Source organism: Anastrepha obliqua, unplaced genomic scaffold (genome assembly GCF_027943255.1).
Source record: "Anastrepha obliqua isolate idAnaObli1 unplaced genomic scaffold, idAnaObli1_1.0 ptg000027l, whole genome shotgun sequence".
Classification (NCBI taxonomy): Eukaryota; Metazoa; Arthropoda; class Insecta; order Diptera; family Tephritidae; genus Anastrepha; species Anastrepha obliqua.
Window position 1 is genome coordinate 180,001 of NW_026562185.1, and position 20,000 is coordinate 200,000.

The window sequence follows — 20,000 nt, forward strand, 5'->3', positions numbered from 1 at the left end:
TGAAATGTATTGAAATGAATTTTTCCCATACATTTTTGACAATGTGAGGTGTGCATGGCAAAAAACACTCACGGTGAAGGCATGTGATATAATATGAAAATATCAAAAGTTAACTAACCAATGATATTGAAGCATATAAATCGAATCATAACTATATGAAACTCGAATTTGAGCCATATTAAACTGGTAATATTGTGATTTTATGCCTGGTTTTCCATACGTTAGTTTAAATAGAGAGTTATGGAATATAACCTTGGCATATTGGCACTAAAATATATAATAAAGACATTTCAAATCAAACTGAAATGTATTGAAATGAATTTTTCCCATACATTTTTGACAATGTGAGGTGTGCATGGCAAAAAACACTCACGGTGAAGGCATGTGATATAATATGAAAATATCAAAAGTTAACTAACCAATGATATTGAAGCATATAAATCGAATCATAACTATATGAAACTCGAATTTAAGCCATATTAAACTGGTAATATTGTGATTTTATGCCTGGTTTTCCATACGTTAGTTTAAATAGAAAAAATTTTCGAATATATATACATATATGAAGAATCTATATTCTAATACTAACATGTTATGGAATATAACCTTGGCATATTGGCACTAAAATATATAATAAAGACATTTCAAATCAAACTGAAATGTATTGAAATGAATTTTTCCCATACATTTTTGACAATGTGAGGTGTGCATGGCAAAAAACACTCACGGTGAAGGCATGTGATATAATATGAAAATATCAAAAGTTAACTAACCAATGATATTGAAGCATATAAATCGAATCATAACTGTATGAAACTCGAATTTGAGCCATATTAAACTGGTAATATTGTGATTTTATGCCTGGTTTTCCATACGTTAGTTTAAATAGAGAGTTATGGAATATAACCTTGGCATATTGGCACTAAAATATATAATAAAGACATTTCAAATCAAACTGAAATGTATTGAAATAAATTTTTCCCATACATTTTTGACAATGTGAGGTGTGCATGGCAAAAAACACTCACGGTGAAGGCATGTGATATAATATGAAAATATCAAAAGTTAACTAACCAATGATATTGAAGCATATAAATCGAATCATAACTATATGAAACTCGAATTTGAGCCATATTAAACTGGTAATATTGTGATTTTATGCCTGGTTTTCCATACGTTAGTTTAAATAGCAAGTTATGGAATATAACCTTGGCATATTGGCACTAAAATATATAATAAAGACATTTCAAATCAAACTGAAATGTATTGAAATGAATTTTTCCCATACATTTTTGACAATGTGAGGTGTGCATGGCAAAAAACACTCACGGTGAAGGCATGTGATATAATATGAAAATATCAAAAGTTAACTAACCAATGATATTGAAGCATATAAATCGAATCATAACTATATGAAACTCGAATTTGAGCCATATTAAACTGGTAATATTGTGATTTTATGCCTGGTTTTCCATACGTTAGTTTAAATAGAGAGTTATGGAATATAACCTTGGCATATTGGCACTAAAATATATAATAAAGACATATCAAATCAAACTGAAATGTATTGAAATGAATTTTTCCCATACATTTTTGACAATGTGAGGTGTGCATGGCAAAAAACACTCACGGTGAAGGCATGTGATATAATATGAAAATATCAAAAGTTAACTAACCAATGATATTGAAGCATATAAATCGAATCATAACTATATAAAACTCGAATTTGAGCCATATTAAACTGGTAATATTGTGATTTTATGCCTGGTTTTCCATACGTTAGTTTAAATAGAGAGTTATGGAATATAACCTTGGCATATTGGCACTAAAATATATAATAAAGACATTTCAAATCAAGCTGAAATGTATTGAAATGAATTTTTCCCATACATTTTTGACAATGTGAGGTGTGCATGGCAAAAAACACTCACGGTGAAGGCATGTGATATAATATGAAAATATCAAAAGTTAACTAACCAATGATATTGAAGCATATAAATCGAATCATAACTATATGAAACTCGAATTTAAGCCATATTAAACTGGTAATATTGTGATTTTATGCCTGGTTTTCCATACGTTAGTTTAAATAGAAAAAATTTTCGAATATATATACATATATGAAGAATCTATATTCTAATACTAACATGTTATGGAATATAACCTTGGCATATTGGCACTAAAATATATAATAAAGACATTTCAAATCAAACTGAAATGTATTGAAATGAATTTTTCCCATACATTTTTGACAATGTGAGGTGTGCATGGCAAAAAACACTCACGGTGAAGGCATGTGATATAATATGAAAATATCAAAAGTTAACTAACCAATGATATTGAAGCATATAAATCGAATCATAACTATATGAAACTCGAATTTGAGCCATATTAAACTGGTAATATTGTGATTTTATGCCTGGTTTTCCATACGTTAGTTTAAATAGAGAGTTATGGAATATAACCTTGGCATATTGGCACTAAAATATATAATAAAGACATTTCAAATCAAACTGAAATGTATTGAAATAAATTTTTCCCATACATTTTTGACAATGTGAGGTGTGCATGGCAAAAAACACTCACGGTGAAGGCATGTGATATAATATGAAAATATCAAAAGTTAACTAACCAACGATATTGAAGCATATAAATCGAATCATAACTATATGAAACTCGAATTTAAGCCATATTAAACTGGTAATATTGTGATTTTATGCCTGGTTTTTTCCATACGTTAGTTTAAATAGAAAAAATTTTCGAATATATATACATATATGAAGAATTCATATTAGCTATACTAACATGTTATGGAATATAACCTTGGCATATTGGCACTAAAATATATAATAAAGACATTTCAAATCAAACTGAAATGTATTGAAATGAATTTTTCCCATACATTTTTGACAATGTGAGGTGTGCATGGCAAAAAACACTCACGGTGAAGGCATGTGAAATGATATGAAAATATCAAAAGTTAACTAACCAATGATATTGAAACATATAAATCGAATCATAACTATATGAAACTCGAATTTGAGCCATATTAAACTGGTAATATTGTGATTTTATGCCTGGTTTTCCATACGTTAGTTTAAATAGAGAGTTATGGAATATAACCTTGGCATATTGGCACTAAAATATATAATAAAGACATTTCAAATCAAACTGAAATGTATTGAAATAAATTTTTCCCATACATTTTTGACAATGTGAGGTGTGCATGGCAAAAAACACTCACGGTGAAGGCATGTGATATAATATGAAAATATCAAAAGTTAACTAACCAATGATATTGAAGCATATAAATCGAATCATAACTATATGAAACTCGAATTTGAGCCATATTAAACTGGTAATATTGTGATTTTATACCTGGTTTTCCATACGTTAGTTTAAATAGCAAGTTATGGAATATAACCTTGGCATATTGGCACTAAAATATATAATAAAGACATTTCAAATCAAACTGAAATGTATTGAAATAAATTTTTCCCATACATTTTTGACAATGTGAGGTGTGCATGGCAAAAAACACTCACGGTGAAGGCATGTGATATAATATGAAAATATCAAAAGTTAACTAACCAATGATATTGAAGCATATAAATCGAATCATAACTATATGAAACTCGAATTTGAGCCATATTAAACTGGTAATATTATGATTTTATTCCTGGTTTTCCATACGTTAGTTTAAATAGAAAAAATTTTCGAATATATATACATATATGAAGAATCTATATTCTATACTAACATGTTATGGCATATTGGTGTTATTGTATTTTATTCCTGGTTTTCTATAGTTAGTTTAAATAGAAATAAATTTTTGAATTCAAAATTTTATATTCTATACTAGCATTACATAGAAATTATCCTCAACTGTTTGTTTCTTGTATAAATACAGGAAATTAAACAGATGATGAAGAGAAAAAAATAAGAAAAACAAAAATTTATAAGAAAAATTAAATTTTAAACAAAGGAAAAGAGGAGAAAATTTTTTCAATCATATATATTTATGATTAAAAAATAGAATTATGAAATTATTAATTTCAATTCAAAGAGAAAAATTATGTAATATATGAAATTATTACATTAAAAATGCATTTGAAAAAAAAGTAAAATGTTATTAAGAATGATAAATTATTTGAAAATTGGCAAATATTAAGAAGAAATATCGTTCTTATATTTTTATATAAAATATATAATATAGAGAACGAAAATTCTTTTTCATAAAAAACGGTTTTTGAATTTTTAATAAGAAAAGCTAAAGGGGGGTCGCCCCTTTACTTTTTATATACACCGTAATTTATGAAATTTTCAAATATGAAAAACAAAGAAAAATATATAAATAAAAATATTATTCTGGTTGATCCTGCCAGTAGTTATATGCTTGTCTCAAAGATTAAGCCATGCATGTCTAAGTACAAACAAATTAAAAGTGAAACCGCAAAAGGCTCATTATATCAGTTATGGTTCCATAGATCGTTAACAGTTACTTGGATAACTGTGGTAATTCTAGAGCTAATACATGCAATATAAACACGGACCTTATGGAACGTGTGCTTTTATTAGACTAAAACCAAGCGATCATTTGATCGTTAAATTGGTTGAACTCTAGATAACTTGCAGATCGTATGGTCCCGTACCGACGACAGATCTTTCAAATGTCTGCCCTATCAACTTTTGATGGTAGTATCTAGGACTACCATGGTTGCAACGGGTAACGGGGAATCAGGGTTCGATTCCGGAGAGGGAGCCTGAGAAACGGCTACCACATCTAAGGAAGGCAGCAGGCGCGTAAATTACCCACTCCCAGTTCGGGGAGGTAGTGACGAAAAATAACAATACAGGACTCATATCCGAGGCCCTGTAATTGGAATGAGTACACTTTAAATCCTTTAACAAGGACCTATTGGAGGGCAAGTCTGGTGCCAGCAGCCGCGGTAATTCCAGCTCCAATAGCGTATATTAAAGTTGTTGCGGTTAAAACGTTCGTAGTTGAATTTGTGCTTCATACGGGTAGTACAACTATATATTGTGGTATGTACATTACCTTATGTATGTAAGCGTATTACCGGTGGAGTTCTTATATATAATTAATACAATGTATTTTTTATATATTCCTCCTATTTAAACCTACTTCAGTGCTCTTCATCGAGTGTTGTTGTGGGCCGGTACAATTACTTTGAACAAATTAGAGTGCTTAAAGCAGGCTCCAAATGCCTGAATATTTTGTGCATGGAATAATGAAATAAGACCTCTGTTCTACTTTCATTGGTTTTTAGATCAAGAGGTAATGATTAATAGAAGCAGTTTGGGGGCATTAGTATTACGACGCGAGAGGTGAAATTCTTGGACCGTCGTAAGACTAACTTAAGCGAAAGCATTTGCCAAAGATGTTTTCATTAATCAAGAACGAAAGTTAGAGGTTCGAAGGCGATCAGATACCGCCCTAGTTCTAACCATAAACGATGCCAGCTAGCAATTGGGTGTAGCTACTACTATGGCTCTCTCAGTCGCTTCCCGGGAAACCAAAGCTTTTGGGCTCCGGGGGAAGTATGGTTGCAAAGCTGAAACTTAAAGGAATTGACGGAAGGGCACCACCAGGAGTGGAGCCTGCGGCTTAATTTGACTCAACACGGGAAAACTTACCAGGTCCGAACATAAGCGTGTAAGACAGATTGATAGCTCTTTCTCGAATCTATGGGTGGTGGTGCATGGCCGTTCTTAGTTCGTGGAGTGATTTGTCTGGTTAATTCCGATAACGAACGAGACTCAAATATATTAAATAGATGCTTTCAGGATTATGATGTTGAAACTTATATAGCCTTCTTTCATGCGTACATCTTGAATGTACAAGTGTTTGAATGTGTTTATATAAGTGGAGTCGTACCTGTTGGTTTGTCCCATTATAAGGACACTAGCTTCTTAAATGGACAAATTGCGTCTAGCAGTAACGAGATTGAGCAATAACAGGTCTGTGATGCCCTTAGATGTCCTGGGCTGCACGCGCGCTACAATGAAAGTATCAACGTGTATTTCCTAGACCGAGAGGTCCGGGTAAACCGCTGAACCACTTTCATGCTTGGGATTGTGAACTGAAACTGTTCACATGAACTTGGAATTCCCAGTAAGTGCGAGTTATTAACTCGCATTGATTAAGTCCCTGCCCTTTGTACATACCGCCCGTCGCTACTACCGATTGAATTATTTAGTGAGGTCTCCGGACGTGATCACTGTGACGCCTCGTGTGTCACGGTTGTTTCGCAAAAGTTGACCGAACTTGATTATTTAGAGGAAGTAAAAGTCGTAACAAGGTTTCCGTAGGTGAACCTGCGGAAGGATCATTATTGTGTTCCATATCCGTAAGAAAAACAAACAAACAAACAAACAAACAGACAAGCAAACAAACGAACAAAAAGAAAAAAAAAAAAAAAAAAAAAAGAAAAAAAAAAAAAAAATTTATATAATTATTTTGAATCCATAATTCTTTTTATTCTTTTTCATTCAATTTGTGATCCATCAATTATATCATATTAAATATAATATATGATGGTACATTTTGTAATGTTTTTTCTTATTTTTTTCTTTTAAAAACCTTTAAACATGAAAATAAAAAGTTGTACTTATTATTCATTTGATTGAATGATAAGTTAATTTGTTCACAATAACAAAAGTGGTATATATTTATTATATTATTATATATACATAAAATGATTAAAAAAATACAAAATAATTGAATCATAATAAATACCACCACTGTATTATTGTTGAACTAAGACATTCGCAACTTAATAAAAATGTTTAGAGTTAAATATATTTGATATATATTATTGAAAGAAAATCAATTTATATATTATTAATATTATTTAATTTTACTCTTTCAATTAATATATGCAAAAAAAAATTGACATTTGTTATAAATAAAAATAAATAAAAAAATACTCTAAGCGGTGGATCACTTGGCTCATGGGTCGATGAAGAACGCAGCAAACTGTGCGTCATCGTGTGAACTGCAGGACACATGAACATCGACATTTTGAACGCATATCGCAGTCCATGCTGTTATGTACATTAAATTCAATTTTAAAGTACTGCTTGGACTACATATGGTTGAGGGTTGTAAGACTATGCTAAATAAGTTGCTTATTCTTTTATAAAAATAATTGAATTTAAGCAAATGTGTATATTATTGGATTTTAAATAATTCATAATATTAATAGCAAAAAAAATAAAGATATATAATGAATTTTATTTATTATATATTCTTTAAAAAAAAAATCCTCTCAAATAAAATGAAATGATGAAAATATTGAATCTAAGTATTCTTTACAAAAAATTTTCATATTATTTATATATATATATAAAATAATAATTTATATATGTAATTAAAAGGAGGAATGTCTAGCATAAAAATTAAATTTTTTATTCTAGGATTGCCTCATTTTACATTATTATTATTTTTATATATTTACAATATATAAAAGGAGAAAAGAAAAATAGAGATGAAAAGATGATATAATTTTTTTATTAAATTGTGAGAAGATAAAAAAAGAATATTAAAACAACCTCAACTCATATGGGATTACCCCCTGAATTTAAGCATATTAATGAGGGGAGGAAAAGAAACTAACAAGGATTTTCTTAGTAGCGGCGAGCGAAAAGAAAATAGTTCAGCACTAAGTCACTTTGTCTATATGTCAAATGTGAGATGCAGTGTATGGAATATCTTAATATCTAGTATGAGAAATTAACGATTTAAGTCCTTCTTAAATGAGGCCATTTACCCATAGAGGGTGCCAGGCCCGTATAACGTTAATGATTACTAGAAAGATATTTCCAAAGAGTCGTGTTGCTTGATAGTGCAGCACTAAGTGGGTGGTAAACTCCATCTAAAACTAAATATAACCATGAGACCGATAGTAAACAAGTACCGTGAGGGAAAGTTGAAAAGAACTCTGAATAGAGAGTTAAATAGTACGTGAAACTGCTTAGAGGTTAAGCCCGATGAACCTGAATATCCATTATGAAAAATTCATCATTAAATAATTAAAAAAATAATGTGCATTTTTTTCATATAAGGACATTGTAATCTATTAACATAATAAAGTATTTATCAAAAGATCATTGGTGATATTAAGTTTATTTAAATTAATTTGCTTTTTAAGCATATTAACATAAAATAAATACTAATGATTTGATAAAGTGTTGATAGATTTTATTATATATAATGCTAAAATTCATTTTTTGAATTTTACAAAAAATTTAATATCTATGATATTAATATTTATTTGTATGCATTTATATGATTAACAATGCGAAAGATTCAGGATACCTTCGGGACCCGTCTTGAAACACGGACCAAGGAGTCTAACATATGTGCAAGTCATTGAGTTATATTAAACTTAATGGCATAATTAACTTAACTTAAATATAATGGGATTAATTTTTAGTCTATTTTTTAATAAATAGTCAATTAATTCAATCCCGGGGCGTTCCATATAGTTATGTATAATGATAATTTATTATTATTTATACCTCTAACTGGAGCGTACCTTGAGCATATATGCTGTGACCCGAAAGATGGTGAACTATACTTGATCAGGTTGAAGTCAGGGGAAACCCTGATGGAAGACCGAAACAGTTCTGACGTGCAAATCGATTGTCAGAATTGAGTATAGGGGCGAAAGACCAATCGAACCATCTAGTAGCTGGTTCCCTCCGAAGTTTCCCTCAGGATAGCTGGTGCATTTAAAAATTATATAAAATAATCTTATCTGGTAAAGCGAATGATTAGAGGCCTTAGGGTCGAAACGATTTTAACCTATTCTCAAACTTTAAATGGGTAAGAACCTCACCTTTCTTGATATGAAGGTTGAGGTTATGATATAATGTGCCCAGTGGGCCACTTTTGGTAAGCAGAACTGGCGCTGTGGGATGAACCAAACGTAATGTTACGGTGCCTAAATTAACAACTCATGCAGATACCATGAAAGGCGTTGGTTGCTTAAAACAGCAGGACGGTGGACATGGAAGTCGTAATCCGCTAAGGAGTGTGTAACAACTCACCTGCCGAAGCAACTAGCCCTTAAAATGGATGGCGCTTAAGTTGTATACCTATACATTACCGCTAAAGTAGATGATTTATAAAACAATTTCGATTGATTTATAAATTTTGAAACTTTAGTGAGTAGGAGGGTACAATAGTGTGCTTAGAAGTGTTTGGCGTAAGCCTGCATGGAGCCGCTATTGGTACAGATCTTGGTGGTAGTAGCAAATAATCGAATGAGACCTTGGAGGACTGAAGTGGAGAAGGGTTTCGTGTGAACAGTGGTTGATCACGAGTTAGTCGGTCCTAAGTTCAAGGCGAAAGCCGAAAATTTTCAAGTTTTTAATAAAAAAAAAAATATTAATAAAAATATATTTAAAAATAATTAAAATACTTGAATTATTTTGAACGAAAGGGAATACGGTTCCAATTCCGTAACCTGTTGAGTATCCGTTTGTTATTAAAAATGGGCCTTGTGCTCATCCTGGCAACAGGAACGACCATAAAGAAGCCGTCGAGAGATATCGGAAGAGTTTTCTTTTCTGTTTTATAGTCGTACTACCATGGAAGTCTTTCGAAGAGAGATATGGTAGATGGACTAGAAGAGCATGACATTTACTGTTGTGTCGATATTTTCTCCTCGGACCTTGAAAATTTATGGTGGGGTCACGCAAACTTCTCAACAGGCCGTACCAATATCCGCAGCTGGTCTCCAAGGTGAAGAGTCTCTAGTCGATAGAATAATGTAGGTAAGGGAAGTCGGCAAATTAGATCCGTAACTTCGGGATAAGGATTGGCTCTGAAGATTGAGATAGTCGGGCTTGATTGGGAAGCAATACCATGGTTTATGTACTCGTTCTGGGTAAATAGAGAATTACGATTCTTGTTCCCCGGATAGTAGTTACGTAGCCAATTGTGGAACTTTCTTGCTAAAATTTTTAAGGAATTATATCATTCGATATATATTCCTTTTAAATTATAACGATTATCAATTAACAATCAATTCAGAACTGGCACGGACTTGGGGAATCCGACTGTCTAATTAAAACAAAGCATTGTGATGGCCCTAACGGGTGTTGACACAATGTGATTTCTGCCCAGTGCTCTGAATGTCAAAGTGAAGAAATTCAAGTAAGCGCGGGTAAACGGCGGGAGTAACTATGACTCTCTTAAGGTAGCCAAATGCCTCGTCATCTAATTAGTGACGCGCATGAATGGATTAACGAGATTCCTACTGTCCCTATCTACTCATTCTCAGTTTGACTGTTGAATAGTGCGGACGTGTCGTGTGCTAAGCGGTGATTTGCGATTTTTGTGATTTCCTTTTGCGGTTACATTCGTGTGTGAGTACCGGTGCGTGATACGGTTTCTTTTGAGTGACGCCAATTTTTTGCGTGGCTGTACGTGTTTTCGTACAGCGTAGTGAATATATTGGACGCGTGAGTGAGTGCCGTACGGTAGTGTTGCTGGACACTCTAGTGAGTGCCACCATACTCCGTACTATTGACACATTGGAAATTTTCCATTAAGTTGTTTACAACTTTTGCGGGCGTGCCGTTATTTTCTTGGCGTGGTGTTTTTTGCGCGTGCCGTTATTTTTCGGCGTGGTTTTTGGCGCGTGCCGTTAATCCTTGGCGTCGGTGTAGTGTCGCGCTGTTATTTTTTCGGCGTGGGTTCGTTGAGTGCGTGTACACTAGGTAGTCGTGCCGCTATATTGCCATATTTGGCAACAGTAAAAAGGGCGTCCTCTTTTGTGCGTGGGTACAGTACTGCGCCAAGGTTGAATACCTTGTGCAGGTGCTACGACCAAAGCGTGTTGTGTTTTTGCCTGCGGTCGAGCTCGGCGTTAGCTCCACCTTGGTCGACCCGTCCTTGTTCGGGGAACAGTGTTCTGTCCGGCAAGGCATTGGTGGTGGCCTTTGCCAAACCTTTGGTTGGCGCTGTGGGCTACGCCCTCGCGCTTTGCTTTGGCTCGCCGATAGGTGCAGCCGCTGTGTGCGTGCCTGTGCGGGATTCACTCCTGCCGTGCAGTAGTTGCCGTTGCCCAAAAGGGACCAAATTTTTGTTGTTGCTTGGGAGGCCTTTATCCGGCGAATTCGGCTACCTACGTGTGAGGGTCGTTGGGCTATGCCCAAACTAGACGGTATTCGGAAGAGGGCGAACACCCCTCTTCCAAGCGGTTCGGCGGTGCCATCGTCGGCAATGGACGAATCGACGTCCGGAGAGGAGGAGGTGATTTTGCGGTCTCCTCCCCGTACTAAGAAGAAGACCGCTGGAGGTGCAGCGGTTCCGGTGGAGAAAATGGGTAAGGAGGTTTTAAAGGTACCTGAAAAGGTGCCTTCTAGTAAGTCGGGGGTGAGTGGAAGCGAGGGCGCTTCCGAAAGTGGAAAAATTGGGAGTGGGAGAAAGGGGCGTAAGACAGGGGCTAAATTAGGTCCAGCTGGGAAGCACTTGGAGGAGTTCCAGAAGAAATTGGGTGCTTCCGTGGAAGGTTTTGGAGCGTTGAAAGTTGGGGGGCAGTTTATGGGACGCTTCAAGTCCATTGCGACGGCCTTTAGTGGAGCCGTCATAGACATGGACGGCGTCCCAAAGAGTTTAGCTAAGGACCTCCTGGGATACTCCCTGGAGTTCGAGGAACTCTTTGTTGACATGGTGGCGGAAATAGCCCATCTTCGTGGGCAGTTGGAAGCCACGAAGGTCACTAGGGAGGAAGCACCTCGGAGGACGGCTGGAGCTGCGCTGGCTGGTGCAGCGATGATGCCGGCACCTCAGGCGCCTGCGCCTGTGTTGCCTGCGTTGCCGGTGCCCAAACCAGTCGAGACCTGGTCGGTCGTAGTGAGGGGTAAAACCCCCACTACTTCCAAGGAGGTGATTAAGAAAGTAGTAAAGGAGGTAGGGCCTTCCATGGGGGTTAGGGTGCACGAGGTGCGCCCGTTGAAGGATGGAGGTGCGATTATTCGCACCCCATCCGTTGCCGAGAGGGACAACTTGGCGAAAAATGCCAAGTTTTCCGAGGTGGGGCTCGATGTGAGCATACGTCGGAAGCTGGGGCCTAGGGTTGTGGTCCAAGGGGTCCACACGGAGATCTCCCCTGAAGATTTCATGGGAGAGTTGTTCCGGTTGAACCTCAAGGAGTTCAGCCCTGGGTGCCGTGAGAAGGACGTGAGGATGATCAGCCGTCCTTGGAAGGTCAGCCCCGATGGGGTGACGAATGTTGTCCTTGAGGGAACGGACATGCTAATGTCCGCCCTCCTGGAAGCAGGTCGTTGCTACATAAAGTGGTTTTCCTTCCGGGTACGGCCAGACCAACTGACGCCCGGCTGCTTCCGATGCATGGGGTTTGATCACAGGGTGGCAGAATGCAGAGCCAAGAAGGATGTCTGCCGTAGGTGCGGGCAGGAAGGGCACAGGAGTGCAGGTTGTGGCAATGCCCCGCATTGTCGCAACTGTGCATTTAAGGGCAAGCCAGCCGGACATCTAATGATGTCCACTGTCTGCCCGGTGTACTGTGCCATTGTTGCCCGTGCGAACGCTAGACATTGATGGTTGAACTATATCAACTGAACTGTCAGGGGTCATATGCCGTGATGTGTGAATTGGGGGCGTGTATGTCGGAGGGGGGCTGCGGCATTGCTTTGCTCCAGGAACCATACTCCACCAATGGGGTGGTGAGAGGCCTTCCTGGGGGCTTCAGGGTCTTTACGGACCTTGGAGTCAAGGCCGCAGTAGCTGTGTGTGAGCCAAGCTACTCTTGTGTAGTAGTTGACTCATCACAGTGGGGAGTATGTGTGTGTGTCGAGGGGGAATTCGGCAGAATGAATGTCGTCAGCTTGTACTGCAAGTCTGACGAGCCTCTAGAGCCCTACTTAAGATACATTGATGCGGTGCTACTACTTGAGAGTAGCATTCCTGCCATCGTGTGTCTTGACGCGAATGCTACCTCCCCGATGTGGTTCAGCAAGGTATCCAGGCATACTGCTGGATATCGGAGCCACACTCGGGGTGAGGTTATGAGCGAGTGGGTTGTGGCGAATAACCTTCTTGTAGCAAACGAACCAAGCGTATGGTATACGTTTGAGGGGCCTAGAGGTGTGAGTGACATTGACGTGACGCTCATGAATGACGCAGCAGCGGGTAGGTTCGAGTGTAAATGGAGTGTTAGGGGGGGTTGGGGAATTAGTGACCATAATTTAATACAAATTATGGTTACTCCCCGTACCCCGCAGCTAGAAGGGGGGAGTCCATTGAGGCGATGGCGTACCTCGTGTACCGACTGGAACCGATATGGACATACTGTTAGGGAAGCGGTATTGGATATACCGCTTAGGGAGTTTGAGGAATTGGGGGTTGACGAGCAAATTGCTCGTCTATATGAATGTGTCTGGGGTGTGAATGACTTATTGTTTAGGAAAGCTAGGGCTGTGAGAATGAAAGGTGTGAAATGGTGGACGAGTGAGTTAAATTCAAAGAGGAGGTCTGTCCGACGCTTGAGGCGTTTGTTTCAACGCGGCAGGCGGACCAATTCGGAGAATCTGTCTCAGCTCAAGTATCAATTTAGCGTAGGGATGAAAGAGTATAAGAAGATGCTTGTGAGAGTGAAGGAGGAAGAGTGGAGGAGATTTGTGGGGGAAAATAGGGACGACCCTTGGGGACAGGTCTATAGGATCTGTCGGGGTCGTCGAAATGAGATGGCTAGCTCTCTTCGCGTAGGTGATACTGTATTATCGACGTGGAGAGAGTGTGCCAATGTTCTGTTAGGCGAGTTTTTTCCCAGGGCTGAGGTTCAGGTTCCTCCTGCACAAGAGGTGCCTGTCCCTCCAATAGAAGCTGAGGAGTTGGATTATGCATTTGGCCTGGTCAGGTCTAAAAGGTCTCCAGGTTTCGATGGTTTGAACGGAGAGATGTGCAAATGCTTGTGGAAGTTCATTCCGGAATATTTGGAGGCCATTTATGATAAATGCATATGGGAGGGATATTTTCCACGCGAGTGGAAAATTGCTAGGGTCGTTGCACTCTTGAAGTCGCCCGATAAGATCAGGAGCGATCCTCGATCTTATCGTGGTATCAGCCTCCTTCCAGTACTTGGAAAAGTGCTGGAAAGGGTTATGGTTGAGCGGCTTCAGGAGCTAACTCGGGGTGTTAGGTCGGATAGGCAGTATGGGTTTAGGAAAAGACGTGGTATAGAGGATGCGTGGTTGTATGTTCAGAGTGTAGTTAGGGAAAACGTCAATAAATATGTCCTTGGCATATTTATTGACTTTAAGGGGGCATTTGATTACTTGCGCTGGGATCGTGTGTTGCAGAGATTAGAGGAGCTTGGCTGTCCGGAAATTACTCTATGGCGGAGTTATTTTTCGGACAGAAAAGCATCCATGGTAGGAGTGGGCGGGAGTGTGGAGATTGGGGTGGAGCGAGGCTGTCCGCAGGGATCCGTCTGTGGTCCCTTCATTTGGAACCTCATGATGGACTCCCTGCTTCGGCAGTTAGAGCCACTCTGTAAACACTGTGCGTATGCGGACGACCTTCTCATTTTGGTTGAGGGTCGTTCGCGTGAGGAACTAGAGCGAGTGGGGGGGCAGCTCCTTACATTTACCCACAATTGGGGGGTAGATGTGGGAGTGGACATATCGATGGACAAAACGGTGACAATGCTGCTTAAGGGCAGATTGTCCCCGAGTCGTCCACCGATTGTACGTTTGAATGGGGTAGGTATTAGGTATGTGACGCAAGTCAAATACCTGGGGGTAACTATGAGTGAAAGGATGTGTTTTACTCCACACTTAGTTTCGTTGAGGGAGCGGCTGCAGGCAATCGTTGGGCAAGTGCGTCGCGTTGTCAGATTTGACTGGGGTCTTAGCCGGCGTGCGGTTCGTACCGTATATCGGGGCCTATTTGTGGCCTGTGCCACTTATGGTGCCGCTATATGGTACGAATGGGCTTTAAAGTCGGTTGGCAAACGTCATCTGATGGCGTGCCAGCGCATTATGTTGCTTGCCTGTTTGCCTGTATGCCGTACAGTGAGTACGGATGCGTTGCAGGTGTTGTTAGGTGCGCCTCCTCTTGACCTGTTAGTTGTGCAACGGGCATTTACCTTCAGGTTGAGAAGGAGGCTTTGTATGCCGCTGCTAGATGGATGGATATCCGACGGTGATGTAGAAAGGGGGTATCTAGAGTGTGAAAGGTTGTTGAAGGAATGTATGCTTCGTGGGTGGCAAAACCGATGGGACAATAGTTCCAAAGGTCGCGTGACATACGAGTACATTCGGGATGTTTCCTTTGTCGGGGAAAATCCTGATTTTGGATTTTCCCTCAGCCTGGGATTCCTCCTTACAGGACATGGGCCTCTTAATGCTTATTTGCATGAGAGGCGCTTGTCCACAAGTGAGGAGTGTGTTTGTGGGTCGGCAAGAGAGGACTGGGTGCACGTCCTCTGTGAATGCCCGATGTACTCAGACATTAGGGATCTTGTGGGTGTGGGGATTAGTTGGACTGATGGACGGTATGATGTGAGTGGTGTGATTGCCAACCGTCGGAATGTCGAAATGTTAGGGCAATATGCGCGAGAGGTTTTTAGGCGGCGACGTAATTTAAGGCGTTCAGTTGATTAGTTTTTAGCCGTTCTTGTCTGTGCATTCTGTTGTTCTGTGCATTGTCTGTTGTTGCTTAGGTGTGGGAAATGGCCACCAGTCCAGAGCTGTATGGAAGCTCAACTGGTAGTAGTCTCGGCTACGAGGTCTGACCGGAGACTTAAATCTGGTACCACGGGGAACAGGGGCCCTCGGAGCTTGCTCCGACCTGTTCATTGGGAACGGCCCTTCGGGGAGTTTCGTGGTGGCTGTGGTTAACACCTAAATGCGGGTAGAGCCTTTTGGCTCGATGTGGAGTTGCAATGCAACCGGGTGCCGGGACCCATAGAACGGCAGAGGGTTAGATAGACCTCGAACCCTACCAAGGTGGTTAGTGTGTCCATTCCACACTACCAATTGGTATCCTTAAATGCTTCGGCATTTTTGGGGCGCTGATCAACGCATTGTTTTGATCCGTTGTGCTTTTGAGCACCGTGGGTTTGGGCTGTCGCCAGCAGGAACTCACGTAAAAAACGCCACACGTTGTTGTCCCTATCTACTCATTCTCAGTCTGACTGTTGAATAGTGCGGACGTGTCGTGTGCTAAGCGGTGATTTGCGATTTTTGTGATTTCCTTTTGCGGTTACATTCGTGTGTGAGTACCGGTGTATTACAGTTGTGCGAGTGACGCTAATATTGTTGTGGCTGTACCATAGCGGTACAGTGTTTACAATTAATTGTGATTGAAAGTGCCGTTGTGCGAGTGACGCTACTTTGTAGTAGCTGTACAGTGTTACGAGTGATTAAGTGCCGTACGGTAGTTTTGTTGGACACTCCAGTGAGTGCCAATATACTCCGTGCTATAGACACATTGTGCGTGCGTGTGAGTGCCGCTAGATACAGCGTTGGAAATTTTCCATTAAGTTGTTTACAACTTTGCGGGCGTGCCGTTATTTTTCGGCGTGGTGTGTTGTGCTAGTGACGCCACCGTTTGCGTGGCTGTACATTGCGTACAAGTGTACCTTGTTGGTAAGTTGTTTACAACTTTTGAGTGCCGCTATTTCTGGCGTGGTTTTTGGCGTGTGCCGCTAATTTTCGGCGTCCTTCTCGTGTGCGTGTGCCGTTACATTTCGGCGTGGAAGTACAGTGCGGGCGTACACTAGGTTTGTCGTGCCGCTATATTGCCATATTTGGCAACAGCAAAAAGAGCGTCCCCTTTTGTGCGTGGGTACAGTACTGCGCCAAGGTTGAATACTTTGTGCAGGTGCTACGACCAAAGCGTGTTGTGTTTTTTGCCTGCGGTCGAGCTCGGCGTTAGCTCCACCTTGGTCGACCCGTCCTTGTTCGGGGAACAGTGTTCTGTCCGGCAAGGCATTGGTGGTGGCCTTTGCCAAACCTTTGGTTGGCGCTGTGGGCTACGCCCTCGCGCTTTGCTTTGGCTCGCCGATAGGTGCAGCCGCTGTGTGCGTGCCTGTGCGGGATTCACTCCTGCCGTGCAGTAGTTGCCGTTGCCCAAAAGGGACCCAGTTTTTGTTGTTGCTCGGGAGGCCTTTATACGGCGAACTCGGCAACCTTAGTGGTGGAGAGTTGGGCAATGCCCAAATCAGAAGGGTTGAGGAAGAGGGCGAACACCCCTCTTCCAAGCGGTTCGGCGGTGCCATCGTCGGCAATGGACGAGACGACGTCCGGAGAGGAGGAGGTGATCTTGCGGTCTCCTCCCCGTTCTAAGAAGAAGACCGCTGGAGGTGCAGCGGTTCCGGTGGAGAAGGTATCTCTAAAGGTACCTGAAAAGGTGAGTGGAAGCGAGGGTGGTTCCGAAAGCGGAAAGATTGGGAGTGGGAAAAAGGGGAGTAAGACAGGGGCTAAATTAGGTCCAGCTGGGAAGCACCTGGTAGATTTCTGTAAGAGATTGCGTGCTTCCCAGGAAGGTTTGGGAGCGTTCGGGGGGGGGTGCCGAACAGAAGAAGGTTGGGGGCGAATTTATGGGACGCTTTAAGTCCATTGTGACGGCCTTTAGTGGAGCCGTCATTGACATGGACGGCGTCCCGAAGAGCACAGCGAAGGATCTCCTTGGATACTCCTTGGAGTTTGAGGAGCTCTTTGTTGAGATGGTGGCGGAGATCGCCCATCTTCGTGGGCGGTTGGAAGCCACCATGACAACCAGGGAGGAAGCACCTCGGAGGACGGCTGGAGCTGCGCTGGCTGGTGCAGCGATGATGCCGGCACCTCAGGCGCCTGCGCCTGTGTTGCCTGCGTTGCCGGTGCCCAAGCCAGTTGAGACCTGGTCGGTCGTAGTGAGGGGTAAAACCCCCACTACTTCCAAGGAGGTGATCAAGAAAGTTGTAAAGGAGGTTGGGCCTTCCATGGGGGTTAGGGTGCACGAGGTGCGCCCGTTGAAGGATGGAGGTGCGATTATTCGCACCCCATCCGTTGCCGAGAGGGATAACTTGGCAAAAAATGCCAAGTTTTCCGAAGTGGGGCTCGATGTGAGCATACGTCGGAAGCTGGGGCCTAGGGTTGTGGTCCAGGGGGTTCACACGGAGATCTCCCCTGAGGATTTCATGGGAGAGTTGTTCCGGTTGAACCTCAAGGAGTTCAGCCCTGGGTGCCGTGAGAAGGACGTGAGGATGATCAGCCGTCCTTGGAAGGTCAGCCCCGATGGGGTGACGAATGTTGTCCTTGAGGGAACGGACATGCTAATGTCCGCCCTCCTGGAAGCAGGTCGTTGCTACATAAAGTGGTTTTCCTTCCGGGTACGGCCAGACCAACTGACGCCCGGCTGCTTCCGATGCATGGGGTTTGATCACAGGGTGGCAGAATGCAGAGCCAAGAAGGATGTCTGCCGTAGGTGCGGGCAAGAAGGACACAGGAGTGCAGGTTGTGGCAATGCCCCGCATTGTCGCAACTGTGCGTTTAAGGGCAAGCCAGCCGGACATCTAATGATGTCCACTGTCTGCCCGGTGTACTGTGCCATTGTTGCCCGTGCGAACGCTAGACATTGATGGTTGAACTATATCAACTGAACTGTCAGGGGTCATATGCCGTGATGTGTGAATTGGGGGCGTGTATGTCGGAGGGGGGCTGCGGCATTGCTTTGCTCCAGGAACCATACTCCACCAATGGGGTGGTGAGAGGCCTTCCTGGGGGCTTCAGGGTCTTTACGGACCTTGGAGTCAAGGCCGCAGTAGCTGTGTGTGAGCCAAGCTACTCTTGTGTAGTAGTTGACTCATCACAGTGGGGAGTATGTGTGTGTGTCGAGGGGGAATTCGGCAGAATGAATGTCGTCAGCTTGTACTGCAAGTCTGACGAGCCTCTAGAGCCCTACTTAAGATACATTGATGCGGTGCTACTACTTGAGAGTAGCATTCCTGCCATCGTGTGTCTTGACGCGAATGCTACCTCCCCGATGTGGTTCAGCAAGGTATCCAGGCATACTGCTGGATATCGGAGCCACACTCGGGGTGAGGTTATGAGCGAGTGGGTTGTGGCGAATAACCTTCTTGTAGCAAACGAACCAAGCGTATGGTATACGTTTGAGGGGCCTAGAGGTGTGAGTGACATTGACGTGACGCTCATGAATGACGCAGCAGCGGGTAGGTTCGAGTGTAAATGGAGTGTTAGGGGGGGTTGGGGAATTAGTGACCATAATTTAATACAAATTATGGTTACTCCCCGTACCCCGCAGCTAGAAGGGGGGAGTCCATTGAGGCGATGGCGTACCTCGTGTACCGACTGGAACCGATATGGACATACTGTTAGGGAAGCGGTATTGGATATACCGCTTAGGGAGTTTGAGGAATTGGGGGTTGACGAGCAAATTGCTCGTCTATATGAATGTGTCTGGGGTGTGAATGACTTATTGTTTAGGAAAGCTAGGGCTGTGAGAATGAAAGGTGTGAAATGGTGGACGAGTGAGTTAAATTCAAAGAGGAGGTCTGTCCGACGCTTGAGGCGTTTGTTTCAACGCGGCAGGCGGACCAATTCGGAGAATCTGTCTCAGCTCAAGTATCAATTTAGCGTAGGGATGAAAGAGTATAAGAAGATGCTTGTGAGAGTGAAGGAGGAAGAGTGGAGGAGATTTGTGGGGGAAAATAGGGACGACCCTTGGGGACAGGTCTATAGGATCTGTCGGGGTCGTCGAAATGAGATGGCTAGCTCTCTTCGCGTAGGTGATACTGTATTATCGACGTGGAGAGAGTGTGCCAATGTTCTGTTAGGCGAGTTTTTTCCCAGGGCTGAGGTTCAGGTTCCTCCTGCACAAGAGGTGCCTGTCCCTCCAATAGAAGCTGAGGAGTTGGATTATGCATTTGGCCTGGTCAGGTCTAAAAGGTCTCCAGGTTTCGATGGTTTGAACGGAGAGATGTGCAAATGCTTGTGGA

At 41.7% G+C, this 20,000-nt stretch overlaps 1 non-coding gene and 2 pseudogenes across 1 annotated transcript; all 3 read left to right on the forward strand.

Moving 5' to 3' along the window:
* Positions 1 to 4,365: 4,365 nt before the first annotated feature.
* LOC129251532 (small subunit ribosomal RNA) lies at positions 4,366 to 6,356 on the forward strand. Its single transcript, XR_008582988.1, has one exon. It is a non-coding gene; the product is annotated as a small subunit ribosomal RNA (ribosomal RNA).
* A 592-nt stretch (positions 6,357 to 6,948) lies between these two features.
* Positions 6,949 to 7,129, forward strand: LOC129251509 (5.8S ribosomal RNA; annotated as a pseudogene).
* Positions 7,130 to 7,571: 442 nt separating this feature from the next.
* Positions 7,572 to 10,355, forward strand: LOC129251502 (large subunit ribosomal RNA; annotated as a pseudogene).
* Positions 10,356 to 20,000: the final 9,645 nt, after the last annotated feature.